Source organism: Saimiri boliviensis, chromosome 18 (genome assembly GCF_048565385.1).
Source record: "Saimiri boliviensis isolate mSaiBol1 chromosome 18, mSaiBol1.pri, whole genome shotgun sequence".
Taxonomy (NCBI): Eukaryota; Metazoa; Chordata; class Mammalia; order Primates; family Cebidae; genus Saimiri; species Saimiri boliviensis.
In genome coordinates, this window is record NC_133466.1 from 31,687,495 (window position 1) to 31,705,552 (window position 18,058).

General features: G+C 32.8%; 1 long non-coding RNA gene across 1 annotated transcript in view; it reads left to right on the forward strand.

Annotated features, from left to right (window-relative positions):
* The window catches only part of LOC141582075 (uncharacterized), a 53,099-nt gene extending 37,808 nt beyond the window's left edge, over positions 1–15,291 (forward strand). The window contains exon 3 of the long non-coding RNA XR_012514906.1: positions 15,216–15,291. This is a non-coding gene — a long non-coding RNA (uncharacterized LOC141582075). The remainder of the gene's footprint in view (positions 1–15,215) is intronic.
* Positions 15,292–18,058: the final 2,767 nt, after the last annotated feature.

Sequence of the window (18,058 nt, forward strand, 5' to 3'; positions counted from 1 at the left end):
CAATATTTATCATAAAATCTTAAAATACTGACAATCTGCAACATGTGTAGACTTTGATAAAATGGGCAACCCTTATGTTAGATTCCCAGGGCTAAGGAAACAATACCACAAACCGGGTGGCTTGAAACAACCAGAAAGGCATTGATTGTCTTATAGTTCTAGATGCCAGAGTCTGAAATCAAGGTTCGGCAGGGCCATATGCCCTCTGAAATCTCTAGTGTTGCCTCTTTGGGATTTCTGAGGTTGGTCAATATTTTTAGCATTGCACGGACTACAGCTGCAGCATTTGTCTTTACTTTTGTTGTCACATGGTGTTCTATACTTGTGTGTTTCGTAACTCTTCTCTTCTTGGACACATACCACCTTTCTCTAATATGACCCCATTTCATATAATCACATCTGCAAAGACCCTATTTACGATTAAGGTCACACTATGAAGTATCAAGAGTTAGGAGTTTAATACGTGTTTTAAGGTGATACAATTCAACCCATAAATAGCCTATTTATAAAGCCAATTTTTTAATAAAAATGAAAAATTGTGTAATAAATATATATGCATACATAAAATGTGTCTACATATTTATTATAAAATGATTTATTATATGTAAATATATATTTATTAAATACTGTATATTGTATATATTATTATATATCATAATATATGTAATATAAATTAAAATATACATATAAACATATACACATATAAAGGAAATCAAATGTTATTATTACTATATCAATATATAGCAACGTTATTGAAAGGAAAATAGCAACTAACTGCACCCCATTTAATGTTCTGATTATCTTCCTCTATGCAGCTGTTCCCATCAAATCTTTCTTCTGAGAACAAATGCTAAGTAAAACAGTTCAAACACGGGGAAAAAACTCTAAGAAGAAATATATTTATTGCTGAATTATCACAGTAAAAAAATAAACAAAGCATGGGTATGATTAAATAAACACAATATACCTACTAGGTCTAATTTAGAATATCAAATTGTATACAACCATATAAAAAATTGGGGGAAGAACTACATAGAACTGTGAAACTTTGTATTTTACTGAAAAAATTATGAATAAGAGTTTTCTTTCAATTTTCCAAAATTTCTGTATCATTGAATTTTCACCTATGTGATTAAAAACAAAACTTACATTAAGTTATAAATTGTGGTTATTAAGTTTTATAACCATAAAATTTCAGAAATACAATTTCTGTTTAAAAATTTGTTGTTCAAAATGTATTTTAAAAAAAGTACTAGTAGGCATCAGAGAAATTTTCAAACTAATATTGTGTTCACAGAATTTCAATCTTCTTACAGAACTCAACTTATTTCATGATAATCCAGTACTACTTGTAATTAACGTAATAGATCCCAGATAAAAATTATCTTCCAGTAGTAGAAACAAATTAAAGGTCCAAATAATTCACTAATGAAAACACACCCATTTTGAAGTTAAAAATATTGATACTAGTTTTTCTTCCTTCTTGTGTTCATTAAAATGCAAGATTATTTTACTCAATGCTATTCCTTTGGCTATAAATGAATCTGAAGAAATAAAGGTGAATCATAATGCCAACATGATAAATGTTTTGGGTTGATTTGTCACTTTGTATATTTATCTCCATCATTCTTGATCTGTTTGTATGTTATTCAGTATGTTGATTTCTGTCTATCTTGAAATACCATCCTTCTCATTCCCTTTATAATGTAATTGGCAGGGGCATAGCATGCTTTCTTAACCCCAAGACTCCTTAATCATTTTCCATTGTGTGATACTATTAAAATATGCTAACTATGGTGAATTTGAGGAACAACACACAGACATTTTGAAAGGTTATGATCTATGACAATCCACAGCTTTAGAGTTAGTTTAATTGAATTAACTGTTACTCAAAAGAATCTGAGGAACAAAGAACACAATGACTGAACGTTTCCATGGAAAAATTTTTGACCTTTTCAATATCAGTGCATTGATTGGCAGATTATTCTACTCTCTCACAATAGAAGAATTTTATAAGGGAAAAGTGGAGATAATATTTGAAAAGACAGAATATCTAAAACAAAAATGGAAATTCCAATGTATGATAGGATTCAGAAAGAATAGCAAGTGAAACATTTTGTGTGACTTGTTATAACCATAAAAATTCTCATTTGTTTATTCTCATAACATCAATAATATTACATTCTATCATATTCTTAATTGACATCAATGACTAGCTTCATTTTGTTCGGTGATGTCTCTGGTTGAAAAAGAGATGATTTTCTTTCTTTTTCTCTGTTGTGCAATTCTAAATAACTATTTTATGAATTTATAATTCAGTTACCTTCAACAAACACATTCTCTAGAAAATCACAAGGCAGAAATCAAACTGCAGCACATGAAAGGTGGCAATAGGCTACTCAGAGGAAAGATTGATTCAGGCTGAGCAGAGCAGCTACCCCAGAGGTGACAATCAAGTTGAATGGACTTGTTTGTTTTGTTTTCATAAACACCCTCAAATGAAATAAAAAATATCTGAAATTTATGATAAAAATCTTAATACATAAAGCCATTAAAATTTATACTACATTTAAAATTATTTCACATAGCTAAAATATATGTGGTTTCCTTCTGTATTCTCATACTTCACGCTTAAAAACTTGGGTATTTATATTATGAAAGTGTACTTACAAGAACATTTCTTACGATGTGACTATCCTCATATACTGGAATACGTGCAAACCTTTGTAATATTTACAATTTACTAGTTATCAAACAATGTAATGAATATCAAAATGACATTTTAAATTATTTTTTGAATTTCTATTTCAAAAGTTTAAAATTGAATGAATACTACTTTGCGGCCTCATTTATGTGAAGTTAATGGTGGTCTAATTCTGTCTCACACCACTGTAAAATTTTATTTAGGGTAACATTTGTTGTTGTTGTTGTTTTTTTTTTGAGACAGAGTTTCGCTCTTGTTAACCAGGCTGGAGTGCAATGGCGCTGTCTTGGCTCACCGCAACCTCCGCCTCCTGGGTTCAGGCAATTCTCCTGTCTCATCCTCCTGAGTAGCTGGGATTACAGGCACGCACCACCATGCCCAGCTAACTTTTTGTATTTTTAGTAGAGATGGGGTTTCACCTTGTTGACCAGGATGGTCTTGATCTCTTGACCTCGTGATCCACCCGCCTTGGCCTCCCAAAGTGCTGGGATTACAGGCTTGAGCCACTGTGCCTGGCCAACATTATTTGTTTTTAATCAAAAGCCCTCATGAACTTTTAGTCTTGAGCAGGTACCACTCGGGAAAATGATAAACAGTAATATTTAAGGTCAAAACTACAAAATCAAAGCAAACTTACTCAAATTTACTCAAACCTATTGCATTGATTTTATAATATCAGATAATACTCTTAGTACTAAAATATAAAATTTAGACCATTTGAATGGCAGTGTATCATAAACTATGCTATGTCATGTGATGGATAGCTTTAAAATAACATGAACTTTTAAAAAGTAAATATATTAGATATATACTAAATATAGAGGTATTTACATGTGATATTTTACCCCAAGTTCTACATGGCTGTATTTATATTAATAATAATTTTGTTATTAATCTTTTTTAGACGTTAAGTCTATAAAGAGTTGAGGTATTAAATTACTAGTCCCAAATCACCAAACTAGTTTAATATATTTTAAGAAAGGCAGATAGGCCGGGCGCGGTGGCTCATGCCTGTAATCCCAGCACTTTGGGAGGCCGAGGCAGGTGGATCACGAGGTCAAGAAATCGAGACCATCCTGGTCAACATGGTGAAACCCCGTCTCTACTAAAAATACAAAAAATTAGCTGGGCCTGGTGGCGAGTGCCTTAATCCCAGCTACTCAGGAGACTGAGGCAGGAGAATTGCCTGAACCCAGGAGGCAGAGGTGGCGGTGAGCCGAGGTCACGCCATTGCACTCCAGCCTGGGTAACAAGAGGGAAACTCCATCTCAAAAAAAAAAAAGAAAGGCAGATAAGTTTAATAAGGCACATCTAGCTTTAAATTCTTAATTACTATCTAGAAAAATAAAATTCTGTGCCTTTTGGTCATCTTAATTGCCATTTCTATGTATTAGAGTTAGGTAATGCTAACCCACCTCACTGAGCTGTTTTAAGAATTAAGACACCACAGAAAATGCATGTAGTGACGCTCTCTTAGCTGAGTTTGAAAACACTTGATACATTAGTTCCAGATATGCATTTTAATAAAATATTCTTGCTCTTATTTAAAGGCCTCATGAAAAATAAATCTAGGCCTCAGGTTCTGCTAGAATGAAGTAACACTTTTAGGCAGGTTTTTTACTGTTCATCTTCAAGATATTATAAAAGAAAATACCTCTCTGCCTATAGCAGAAGATAGATCCTAGTGAATGAATATTAACAACCTAACTACATGAGGCAAATTGTTAAGTTCTTCACCAACATTAACTCTTTTAATCCTTATTTTTTACAGTATTTCATACACACATTAAACATGTAAAAAATAAAAAAAGTAAAATATATTCTGAGAATACGTTATTAAAACCAGTAAATCGAAGTTATTACTTTAATATTTAATCAGTATGAAAATTACTATTGAGACTTTTTACATTATTTTTGTACTTAGTTTTTTAAAATTGGTGTGTTCTTTATACATACAGTATATCTTAATTAAGATGTTAAATTTTCATGGAGAAATAATTGATCTGCCTTCAGGTTTCATAAAGTTTATTGAAAAAATAGGTTCACTTAGTCAAGGTGTTCCAAATATATGTTTTCCAATAACTGAATAAAATACTAGTTTAATTTTATACAAAATTACTTAAAGTAAATGCAACCCCATTGTATTAGCCATGCTGCAAGTGTTAATTGCCACATGTGGCTAGTGGCTACGATCCTGAAAAGTACAGAGGTATGATAACAAGACTGACAAACAGGATGTTAAAAATATAAATCATGAATGAATTAATGAATATATGACCTTTTAAAACATGTATTTCATTTAGTAGAGCTAGAATTTCTCCATTCTTATATTTTTTTTATGTAAGCTATTTATACCAATGATTTCTAAAGAATCACAATTTTATCTTATCTAGTTTATCAGCCTAAAGCTCTCAGTCTTCACTAAAGCATGTATAGAAACAGGAGTTGACTAATACTGATTAGGTATCTGACCGTGTCCGCAAGCTAATTCATATTTCTTTAATAGATGAAAACATTTTCCCTGTTTATATATACATGCATGTACAGCCCGTGTGTGTTTTGGGTAGTGCTTTTTAGCACTTCAAAAGTAAAAACTAAAACAGATGGACCATTACAGGGATTTTAAGTTGTAGAATTAACATGTTGCGTAAGAAAACACATTCATGTTGAAACAGAAGTCTTTTTTTTCATATAAACGGTTATCTATTTGCAATAATTTAATAGCAAATGCTATTATAATTTATGAACATGGAAAATGTGCACTTTTTTAAACTGGCAAAAATAAAAATAGTGGGAGTTAATATAGAAGGCAAAACTAATTCACATTAATTACTTTAGACTGCACACTTATTGATAGTTGTACTCACGATATTTTTTCATCAAACACTCAATGCAATGGTGTCTACTTGGACATCTAGCCAAGTTTGATCTTATTCTTCCTGTCTGTGTCTTTACATCCTAAAGATGTAATTCATTTGTTCTTTGTTAGCATTATTAAAAAGATGATAAATTTTGAAATTTGAATTACTAGAATATATAGTTGCCTTTGATTGACAAGTGAAGATTGAAATTAAAGGATGTCTTTTTTATAATTCAGTAAATGTGTTCAAATATTGCCATTTTTATTTGCTGGGAAACCAAGAACAGTCTTTCAACTACAAATTGATTCTGCCTAGTCACTCAGCTGGTGGAACACTGGTAATTTACAGAGAAACGATTGTACATTTACTTACAAATGTCCTCATTCTTAAGTGAGCATTCCAAAGGCAATGCAACTACTCACAATTCTGTGTACACTCTGACGTTTCTAAAATAATTCAAAATGGAACTCTTGCCTCTGGAGTTGCTGACTTTAGTAGGATCCAATTATATACATTTCACTTTTTATAAAAGTCTAAGAGAGATTTTGAAGATCAGTGTAATAACCCCTAAGCTGAACAAAAAGAGTTAAAACTGTTATTTTAACAAAAGATACAATAATAAAAATGCTTATTTAAAAAATTATAATGGATTCACAACTATGATTAATTTGAATGATTGAAATGTACCATAACCTTCACTTATATTTTTAACCCCTTTCTGAACATATTTCTGAATCTTGTTTGGATTACCAAAAAAAAGAAAAAAAAAATCAACCAAAACACAACACATCTTATAAACCATGATTTTTTCTTTGGAAACTCAGATTTTGCAATAAGAATAATATATTAATTCATTCTCCAACATAGGTAGTTCATAAATATTCTCTGAAAGAATGAAAACAAATAAATTGAATTGTATTGAGTTCAGCTTAATGGAATGAATTCTTTGTTAAGTGTAAAACTTCTTAATTTAGGCTGGGCTTGGTGACTTATGCCTGTAATCCGACATTTTCGGAGGGCAAGCAGGGCGGATCACAATGTCAAATCTAGACCATCCTGGCCCATATGGTGAAACCCTGTCTCTACTAAAAATACAAAAATTAGCTTGGCGTGGTGGTGCATGCCTGTAATCCTAGCTACCGGTTATGCTGAGGCAGGAGAATTGCTTACACTAGAGAGTTGGAGTTTGAAGTGAGCCGAAATCACACCACTCCACTCCAGCCTGGTAACACAGGGAGACTCCATCTCAAAAGAAAAAAATATATATATATATATTTCTGTAAGACTTTTTTTTTTTTTTTTTTTAAGACGGAGTTTCTTTCTTGTTACCCAGGCTGGAGTGCAATGGTGCGATCTCGGCTCACCGCGACCTCCGCCTCCTGGGTTCAGGCAATTCTCCTGCCTCAGCCTCCGGAGTAGCTGGGATTATAGGCAGGCGCCACCATGCCCAGCTAATTTTTTGTATTTTTAGTAGAGACGGGGTTTCACCATGTTGACCAGGTTGGTCTCCATCTCTTGACCTCGTGATCCACCCGCCTCGGCCTCCCAAAGCACTGGGATTACAGGCTTGAGCCACCGCGCCTGGCCCTTCTGTAAGATTTTTAAAATAAAACTTAAAATATAATTTAGTAAAGTCTTCAACAAGTATATGAAATGTGTATTTTTTGATCTGAAAATCTCTGTAATTCAATAAGAAAAAAATAAAGAAACCCGTGGAAAAAAAAGATGAAGAATGGCAAAGGAAATTTATGAATTATGTACAAACAAAAATGTTTGCATTCTCATAATAACCAGAAAAATTAAAACAATACAATATATGCAAGTTTTTAGTTAGTATATTGTGAAATTAAGAAACTAAAAGTTTTCTTGTGAAACTTTGTAATCTATTCGTTCTTTTGCCTTTGGGTAAATGCAACTCTAAATTTGTTTCTCTACAGATTAAATTGGCTTTGTATAATTTCACTAAAACGGTATTCTACAGGATATTTTCCTTGGCTGTCTGGCTTATTATACTCAGCATATAATCTTGAGATTGATCAATCCTATTAAATCATTTTATTTTATAGTTGTATTTATACATTTTGTATTACATGTAAAAATGTCATGTGCTAAACAATATTTGATATGATAATACATGTATACATATGTATATATTTACATGTTCTTTTGATATTGATTATCATTCTCATTAGAGTTTAATCCTGGTGGAGTTAGAAATTTTGTCAGTGCCATAAACTGTTTTAATCCAATGGCTAAGATAGTATTTGGCACATAATAGATAATAAATAACTGTTAAAATCTTCTTCAATGCATTTACTTAAAAAACTTTATATCCCCATCCAACTATTTTCTTAGAAGAAATTTCAAAATATGAAATTACATACTTCAACATTAAGGACTTCAAAAGGCAAGACAAATTCTCCATTAACAAATGAATGGATAAATAAAATGTGGTATACCCATACGTGGAAATCTTGCATAGTCTGGAGAAGTTTAAGTAGAAAAGGAACATGACACAGAATTTTAAGACATGAGTTTGCTTTGAAGAATCTGTATTAGGGACGTGTGTGAGAGATCACTGATTTATATATCTTATATTTGCATTTTATTTTTGCTCAGAAAAACAGAAATATGCAATTATATACTTATGTGAAAAACACCAATAAAAGAAAACATGTTAGTCATTATTATTCAGTTTATTCAAATGGTAAAATAATAGAAGGTAATTATGCCTTTTTTCACATTATTTTTCACCCTGTTGTATGTTCTTTTAATTTTCTACAGTGAAAATCAGTCTCTTTTACAGTAGAAAAATACAGGCCATTTAAAATTGTTTATTCAAACGTATAGTTGCCTTTATATGTATTTCCTAGGAAATTGAAAGTGTAACTGATCATTATTTGAGTTTGATTGGGACTAAAGCACCTGGACAGGCTATCCACAAGATAAGGAATGTAAATGGCCAATAAAGAAAAAAAATGTTCAGCCTTTCTCATAATCTAAGTAGTACAAAATTAAATAACATGAGCTATCATTTAAACCCACTGACTTGTTAAAAATAAGATGAATGTAATGTCTTTGTTGTGTGATTACTATTTCTGTGACTTAAAAATATTCATAATTATCATGCTTATTTGATTGTGATCAGAAAACCAAAGAAATTGGTTTCTTGCAATGTTTATAATATGTTTAGTATACAAAAAATGCAAACACGTGTCTATGTTTAAGAAAACTAATAGTGGCAATCTCTATTGCCTGAGAGTACTGATAATTTCATTTTCTCATGCATGCATTTTTTGCCAAGTTTTTAGCAACATATTCTGTTCAGAATTGAAGAGGAAAATTTTATGATTTATTTTAATACATTTAAACATTGAGTCTTTCCTACAATCCATTCATAAAAGCTCCTGGATATTGTTTTAAGACTATTGCTGTTTTTGTTTCCTGGCTTCAGTATTCCATCTCAGACTATTTTCTATTATGTAGCAACTGTTTTCAAAGCCACAGATATTGTTAGACATTCTACAGCCTACTTGTAAAATGTCTCCTCTACTTGCTGATCTAAATACCAGAAGCTCTTCTATTTTGTGATTTTCTGCAAGTTACTTATGCTTTATTTATCTCATTTTTCTGATCTATAAAATGAAAAAATAGCCCTATGAATGCAATAGACTGCCTGTAAAAATTCTCATTTTAATTAAATCTATCATTAATTGAATATGTATTACATGTCTAGAATGAAACTAATTGCTTTACAAGCTTATTTTATTTCATTTTAATTACAAATATAAAAGACATGCTGAAATTCTGGTTCATCTATTGATAAAAAGTAACTTGAACTGGTCACTCAAAAATGTTACAAGCCCTAATAAAATTCAGCTTTTACTGACTAATTTCCCTCAGCATCCAGTTTTGTCTGACATAACAAACATTTCACTTATTTTCTCTAATCCTTGTGATGATGATGATGATGACTTTTTTTTTTTTTTTTTTTTTTTGGACAGAGTCTCACTGTCACTGGGCTGCAGTGCAGTGGGGGTATCTCGGCTCACTGCAACCTCTGTCTCACGGGTCCAAGAGATTCATTCTCCTGCCTCAGTCTCCAGAGTAGCTAGGATTATAGGCACCCACCACCACATCCAGCTAATCTTGTGGTATTTTCAGTAGAGACGGGGTTTTACCATGTTGCCCAGGCTGGTCTCAAATTCAGGCCTTGTGATCTACCCACCTCAGTCTCCCAAAGTGCTGGGAATACAGATGTGAGCCACCGTGCCACACCATCATGATTAAGATGATATGATTAATTTTATATGTCGATTTGGCTTGACAATATTGCTTAGGTTTTTGTTAAACATTAGTCTAAATATTGCTATAAAACTATTTTGTAAATGTAATTATAATTTACAGTTATTTGACTTTATGTAAAGCAGAATATCCTCCATCATGTGGTTGAGCCTCATCCAATCAGTTTAAGGTCTTAAGAGCAGAAGTCTTGAGTGTTTCAAGCATGCGACATAGAAATTCTGTCTGAATTTCCAGCCTGTTTTCTGCCTCATCAGTTTTTGACCTGCCAGCTTCCACAATCTTGTGAGCCAGCTTCTGAAAATCAATGTCAATTTCTCTTTCCCTCCCTCTCTCTTTCCCTCCCTCTCTCTTTCCATCCTTCTTTCCTCTCCCCGCTCAGTTGATTCCCTTTCTCTACAGAAACCTGATACAATCAACATATAAGGATACTTTATATACAAAACTTAATATACAAAAAAATTGTAATATTAACTCTAGTCAAACAGCTGACTAAACTTTCCTTGACAGGCAAATAACACAAATAGAAACAATATATGCTAAAAAAAAGGATAAAAAATACAAGGGTTTTCTATGTCTGAAATAAAATGAAGGCTCGTAAACTTGATACTGTATCAGCTTACTTTACAGGGATTAAGAAAGTTACATAATGTAATGAGCTCTTGGTGTTTTCTTCATTCTTTGCTCTGCAGCCTCACAGAAATGTAGAGATTTATAAGAATGTAGGGAATCTATGATCCTTACTTTGGGCACTAGAATGTAGGGAGTCAGTCTTATATTTCTTGTGGGTACTTCGAGTTTGGTGGAGAAAAAAGAATGAAAAAAAGATAGATTAAGAGAGACAATGGGACCAGGAGCCATCACTTACTACTGGAGGCAGTGAAGGCCTTGAGTTTTGATCATTTACATTATTAATTGATTACAATCAACTTGATTTATAGGGTAGGGGTGGAGACATGGTGGGGAGTGGGTGACGTGATGGTGGAGTGAATCAGTGAGGTGGAAATGGTGTGTCATTTTAAGGCCTGGTAACAGCGGTGGTTTGGGAGTTTCACAAAACAAGAATATGTGGTTATTTTTAACTTATTATTTATGTGTATTTGGTGGAACTTGGGTCTTACAAGGAGCTTACAAGTCTGGTTATGTCATAGTGCTACGAAGGGGTTTTACGTCTTTGAGCACAATGTTTATGGTAAAAGAGTCTAGGTCACTTTGCACCAGAACATGAGGCATGGAGAGGCTTTTTTTCTTCGGAGGCCTCCTGCTGTCTTTTGCAGTTTGTTGTTTTTTGTTTATATGTTGCCTATCACCAATTCGCGTAGGCACTCTGTAAGTTCTTTCTCTTTTGCTGTTTTTCCCCATAGGGAAATACAATGGAAAGTATACTCGCTTTACGGCTTTTAAATATTACTCTTGACCTGGTGCAGTGAGTCACACCTGTAATCTCAGTACTTTAGGAGTCCAAGGCAGGCTGATCATGAGGTCAAGAGATTGAGACCATCCTGGCCAACATAGGGAAGACCTGTCTCTACTAAAAATACAAAAATTGACTGGACATGGTGGTGCGTGACTGTATTCCCAGCTACTTGGGAGGCTGAGGCAGGGGAGTCACTTGAACTCGGGAGTTATGAGTTGCAGTGAGCAGAGGTCGCACCACTGTACTCTAGCCTGATTATAGAGCAAGACGCCAGCTCAAAAAAAAAAAAATCACTCTTCATTTCTGGGCTATATTCTTCTGCCCTATAAAGTGAGGGAGGTTGCACTAGAAGGCTCCTAGGACTCTAATTCTACTTTCTGGTATTTATACTTATGTTCATAGTTAGCAGTGAAAAAAATGATTTTGCATTAATCCTTGATTCTAGTAATTAATACATATGAATGCTTACTTTATGGATGCCTGAAAATACTATTTACTTCCTCAGAAAAAAAATAATTATTATAAAGGAGTTAATTAACTTTCTCTTTGAACTCAAGCTGGAAAGTTTTCAAACTCATACAGCAAATATAAATTCAAACATCTCACTCAAGATTTGTCTCTCCTTATTACAGTGAGTTTCCTTACTTATACTGAAACCATGAGAGGTTGTTTTAAAAATTCTCATTCATGTGTATACCTATGTAACAATCCTGCACGATCTGCACATGTACCCCAGAACTTAAAGTATAATTAAAAAAAGAAAAAAAAATCTCATTCATACTTATTCAGCACCAATAAAGATAAATGCAATAGTATTACCCAGAATGAATTCTTTATTATATTTCTAATTGAGAATCAGATATCAATGCCACATTTTTAGAACATCCAACTTTATCCTTTTCCATTTTATTCTTTTAAACATCATTATTAAGCTTTTAATTGCTAAGTACAATATTTAGAAAGCTCCTCAAATATTAGTAATAAAATCATAAAAATGATGATCCAATTATGACATCAAAGATTTTCAGTGTTATCACAAATTACTTACTACATGGCAAATAGCATTATATGTTAAAAAAGAAACATTACATTTTGAACTTGCTTCAATGGCCATTATACTTAATAGCCTATCATCATTTCTTAATAAACCCAGTAAGCGAGATGCATATAACTCATTTTAATCATCTTGTAGTTGAAACTCATTAAACTGGTTAAACACTGTCTTCCAGATAAATGCAGAACCTTTTTCTCTTCATAAACATTGTTTAAAAATGAAATAATGTTCAATTTTTCAATTAAAACTTTAAAAGACCAAATAATTTACTTATGATGCCCAAGTGATTTTCTAGATATTTTAAAACACAAATAAACAATACATTTTAAAATATAACTTTTCCTGTTGTTTGCTAGATTATGTGAACTTGTTATAAAATGTAAATGAGAATGAGCTGTGTTTTCCTAGAAAGATCCTGTACACACAGACCTTGGCCTGTATAGATTGCAGAGGACATTGCTTGAGAAGATATAGAAAAATTGAAAGTATGCATTACATTGTCAGCAAAATAAAATCAAATAAGCAAGTAAAACTAACTGGTAGAAGTTTGTTTTTGTAGAAGTGTCCATTTGAATTAAAGAGAAAAATTCAAAATATTTTAAAATCCTGTTCTTTGAAATAAAAATATCTGTTAGGAAGAGCACATATTCCTTACTACAGCCTCTATTGTATCAAATGAAATTATCTGTTGCTCCAGATCTTCAATTATACACTGAACTCCTATTTAATACATTATTATAAATTAATCTAATGCTTCTGATTATTTAAATTTTTTAATTTTAAAAAAATTAAAAAAATTGTTCTGAAGCCAATTTTATAACAATATAAGGTATACAAAGAAACTTATATTTTCATACAGATTGCCAAATAGAATTACCAAACCAACTGAAAAAGTTTCAACAATACTTTTCTCCCATGTAAGATGTTTCCATATCACAAACACCCCAAGTCCTCTCTAGGTGACATCTATTTAATTTGGTTTAGTTATATATCAATACATCTTCAAGATTTACAGCTGACATAGATTTCAAGAGACATATTTCACCTACTTAAGATCAAGAATTAATAACATGGTGCTAAGCTCATTAAATAAAAGCAAGGTTAAATGTATTTTTTCTATAACTTTATCAACTACACCAATTGCAAGGACTTACTGGGAGCCGTTAACAATCATGTCACTCTTTCCTTTAATTCATTTGCTCTTGCGACCTGTCCTTTTTGTAGTTATTTTGATTTATTTTTTTGACACTTGAGAAATAACTTCAGCTAGACCCAGGCATATTTCATAGATGACTTCATTTAAATGAAGGCATGTTTATTTTCAAAATTTACATTCTGGAATATAACTCTTCTTTGTTTTATTCAATAATAAACATCTCTATTCTATCTCTGAAATATCTCCGATTTGTTTGTCTTTTTCTTCTTTCACCGTGCCACTGAAGTTCAGGTTCTTAGATCTCTGAATTAAATTTCTAGGGTACATTTCTCATCAGTTATCCTTTCTTGATAATATTTGTTTATATTATTCCCCCCCCCCCCAAGAATGATAGTTATCTTCACAACATATACATGCAACCATTTACTCTCATCTAAAAAAAACATACTCAATAACTACCAATTGCTGCATGAGAAAGTACAGAATTGTATCTACACTTAAATTATCTTTCCAATTATATTTCCCACCTAACTTTTGAAAATGTACTTTTAATCCCAGTCTCCTATTTAGTTAAGATATAATTTATAAATGAAAATTGCATATATGTATAGTGTACAACAGCTATAGTGTGAATATTGGGCTCTCCAACAGCAGGTTGGAATTTGATCTTCATTACTGAAATTGGGATCCAGTGTGAGGTACTTGGGTCATGGAGAAAGATACTTCATGAATGGCTTGGGTGTCATTCTCAGTGTAGTGGGTGAGATCTCACTCTATTAGCTCCAGAGAGAGATGCCTGTTAAAAAGAACCTGGGCTGAGCACCGTAGCTCATGCCTGTAATCCTAGCACTTAGGGAGGCTTAGGCAGGAGGATCACCTGAGGTAAGGCACAGGTCAGGAGTCTCACAGCCATAGCAAAGTGGTCAGTGGCAACCTGGATCAGAAGCATGTACATAGGAGAGGAGAAGAAAAGCTTGAATTGTCTGGAGCCAGAAGTCAGTCTTGAGATTATTATGGAAATTTCATGTGATCAGTAAAAATAGTTTCCTATGTTTTTCAACTTGATGGTGTTTCATGGTTTTGTTAAATATTTCAAATATAATTTGTGGTGACTTATTTCTCATTCTAAATTAAATATGCCCTTATATAATTGTTATTTTAAACGTTATATTCATTTTCATAAAGAAAGAATACAAAAAAATGTAATCCTGTGCTCACCAAATCTGAACATTCCTTGCTCTAATACAAACTGTTCACATTTCCACCTATAAGGAAAAGTCATAGTTTTTATTATTATTATTATTATTCTCTTGAGGACTTCCTTTATCATGATTCTTTAGTCACCTCTGTCCATGCTGCCTTGTAGGCTGTAATATTAACTGTAAAATCTGATGTAGCATTTACTTTACATAGTGTGATCTTTTAAAAATATTTCGTACTTCTAACTAAGCTAAGTACCATTGTCATCATCATTTTACAGATCAGAAAACTGAGAATGGAGAGTTTAACCTCTATATTAAGGTTAAATGGTTAGTTGTGGTAGGATGTACCTAATCACTGTGCTATCTGAAAATGTTTAACATTATATACAAAAAAATAGGACTCTAAGCTTTCAATTTACTATTTTTTGCCTCCTTGTATTTGAATCATGCATTTAAAATATTATCTTCCCTTTTCTCCTCTTTTTAAAAATAGTTTTTTCCCCCTTTTATTCTTAACAGACTCCATTCATTTTCAAACACAATAATCTCAGCACGTTATTCCTCCACTCCCTTCAGTGCGGGTGTTACAGACACTTAGGGTAAGTTTAAATTCTTTTATCACTTTCTGATTTCCATCCTGGGATTATGTAGGTCAGGGAAACTACTCTGTATAATACAAAACACTAAATGTTTGTGAAAATCTATAGAACTTTATAGCCTAAAGAATAATCCGCTTATTCCTTTACTAATGTCCTTTCAAAAATGAATAATGTATACATAAGTATTCTATTGAACAATATCTTGCCAAAACTTTGATTTCTTAAGAGAACCCCATATATCACCTCATACAATGAAAGACACAAGAAAGAAAGGTTCATAGCATGTACATAACCTTAGAAAATGTGATTATAAATATGAATTCAGATTTTGAAGCAATTAGCCGGTCAGGATATCCACCGGGCAATAAAATTTTTATTCTAACAGTGGAACGGATTCAGGGGATTTGGTTCCTTCACACATCTTATCAGAAAATAATGCATTGTAATACTTCATAAATTATAAAACAAGCACTGCTTTCAAAAAATGACATGAACTCTGAAATGATTTTGTGGCATGTGCATACAAACAGAGCTCTTTGCCATCATTTGTGAATAAAAATGTATTGTAGTCAGTTAGGTCAGTTTAATGTGTAGTAAGCTGCAGCTGAAACTCTTCTTTATTGCCCTCCACTCCAGTACATCTCAATAATACCAAGATTGGAGTTAATACATTTGACCCATATTAGAATAGCCTTTTCTTCATTCTGCGTAACCTGTGATCCTTTGTTTTACATCTAAGCTAATGCTGAAAATTGCAAAGGAAGATTAAACTGGAAAGAAATGCTGATGTACTTTCCTAAAACCATATATTTGGAAAAATCCTTTGAAAAATGTCTATTCAGTATATTTTAGAGTTTATATTAATAAAGACAGTAGCCAATGTCTTACTTAGCTAAACTAAGGGAATAAATAAGTAATAATGATCAATTTTTGTACAACATGTTTAAGATTGCAAGTCATTTCATAGTTTCATTTTATTTATACCCTATTATAAACACCTGATGTCCACAAATTCAAAATCATTTTATAGTTAAGAAAACTGAAATTTAGAGATGCTCCTGGTCTTATGCCTAGCTCAGCACAGGGATGCTCTCACAATAATTTTTTTACTTAATCATGTGTAGTTTCAGGAGTTTGCTTTCAACATGCTTGTTTTTCAACTATTTTTCTAGATAGTAGACATGTTATACATACTGTTATTATGGGTATTTTTAGCTTTCAATAAGTCCAGGGGGTGGTAATACTAATATTTGCTCCTCTTTATTTCTTAGATTTTATGAGTCTCTTAATTTGGAGATTATTTGTTTAATGATATAAAGATATACAACATGTCTCTTGTCCTTTGTTATAACCTTAATGATTCATTGTAAACTACCTTATATGAAAATGATTATATAAATGTAGGAATATTTTACCTTTAATTTGGAGCAAATTGCATCATGTTATCATAGTGATGTTTTCAATCTGACTTTCTTGGGAGTCACTGATATAGTTGAATCTTTTCTCTGAATATGTATTTAGTTTTAAAATGTTAGTATTTTTGGCCAGTCATGGTGGCTCACACCTGCAATCCCAGTACTTTGTGAGGCCAAGGTGAGCAGATCACAAGGTCAGGAGATCAAGACTATACTGGCTAACACGGTGGTAAAACCCCGTCTCTAATAAAAATACAAAAATTTAGCCAAATGTGATGGCATATGCACCTGTATTCCTAGCTACTCAGGAGGCTGAGGCAGGAGAATCACTTGAACCTGGAAGGCAGAGGTTGCGGTGAGCCAAGATAATGCCATTGCACTCCAGCCTAGGTGACAAAATGAGAATCCATCTGGGGAAAAAAAAAAAAAAAAAGCTATGCTGCTTTTGCTATTGAGATTGCCTCATTTTCTTTGTATTAATGAAGAAATTGCAAATAGTTCAGGTTATCTCAACAGTTTTGTCATTAGGATCTTAAGAAACAAGAAGATACCTTCTATCTAATGTAACTTTAAAAAAATCAACTCAATCCATATATGATCTGGTTTAGCTGTGTCCCCAAACAAATCTCATCTTTAATTGTAGCTCCCATAAGTTGCAAGTGTAGTGGGATGGACCCAGTGGAAGGTAATTGAATCATGGGGTGGGGTTTTTCCATGCTGTTCTTGTGATAGTGAATAAGCCCCATGAGATCTGATTGTTTGATCAAAGGGCAGTTCCCCTGCATGTGCTGTCTTGCAAGCACCACATACAATGTAATTTGCTACTCATTTGCTTTCTGCCATGATTGTGAGACCTCTCTAGCCACATGGAACTGTGAGTAAATTAATCATCTTTCCTTTTATAAATCACCCAGTCTCTGGTAAGTATTAGCAGCAATGAGAACAGACTAATAAATTACATTGATATTGCAGAGAGTAGGGTGCTGCTGTAAAGATACCCAAAAATGTGAAAATGACTTTGGAACTGAGTAACAGGCAGAGGTTCAAACAATTTGCAGGTATTAGAAGAAGACAGGAAAATCTGAGAAACTTTGGTACTTTCCAGAGAGTTGGAGGGCTCAGAAGACAGGAAGATGTGGGAAAGTTTAAAAATTCCTAGAGACTTGTTGAATGGCTTAAACCAAAATGCTGAGAGTGATGTGGAGATCCAGTCCAGGCTGAGGTGGTCTCAGATGAAAATGAGACACTTGTTGGGAATTGGAGCAAAGGTGTATCCTTGTATGCTTTAGCAAAGAGACTGACAGCATTTTGCTCCATGCTAGAAATTTGTGAAACTTTGAACTTGAGA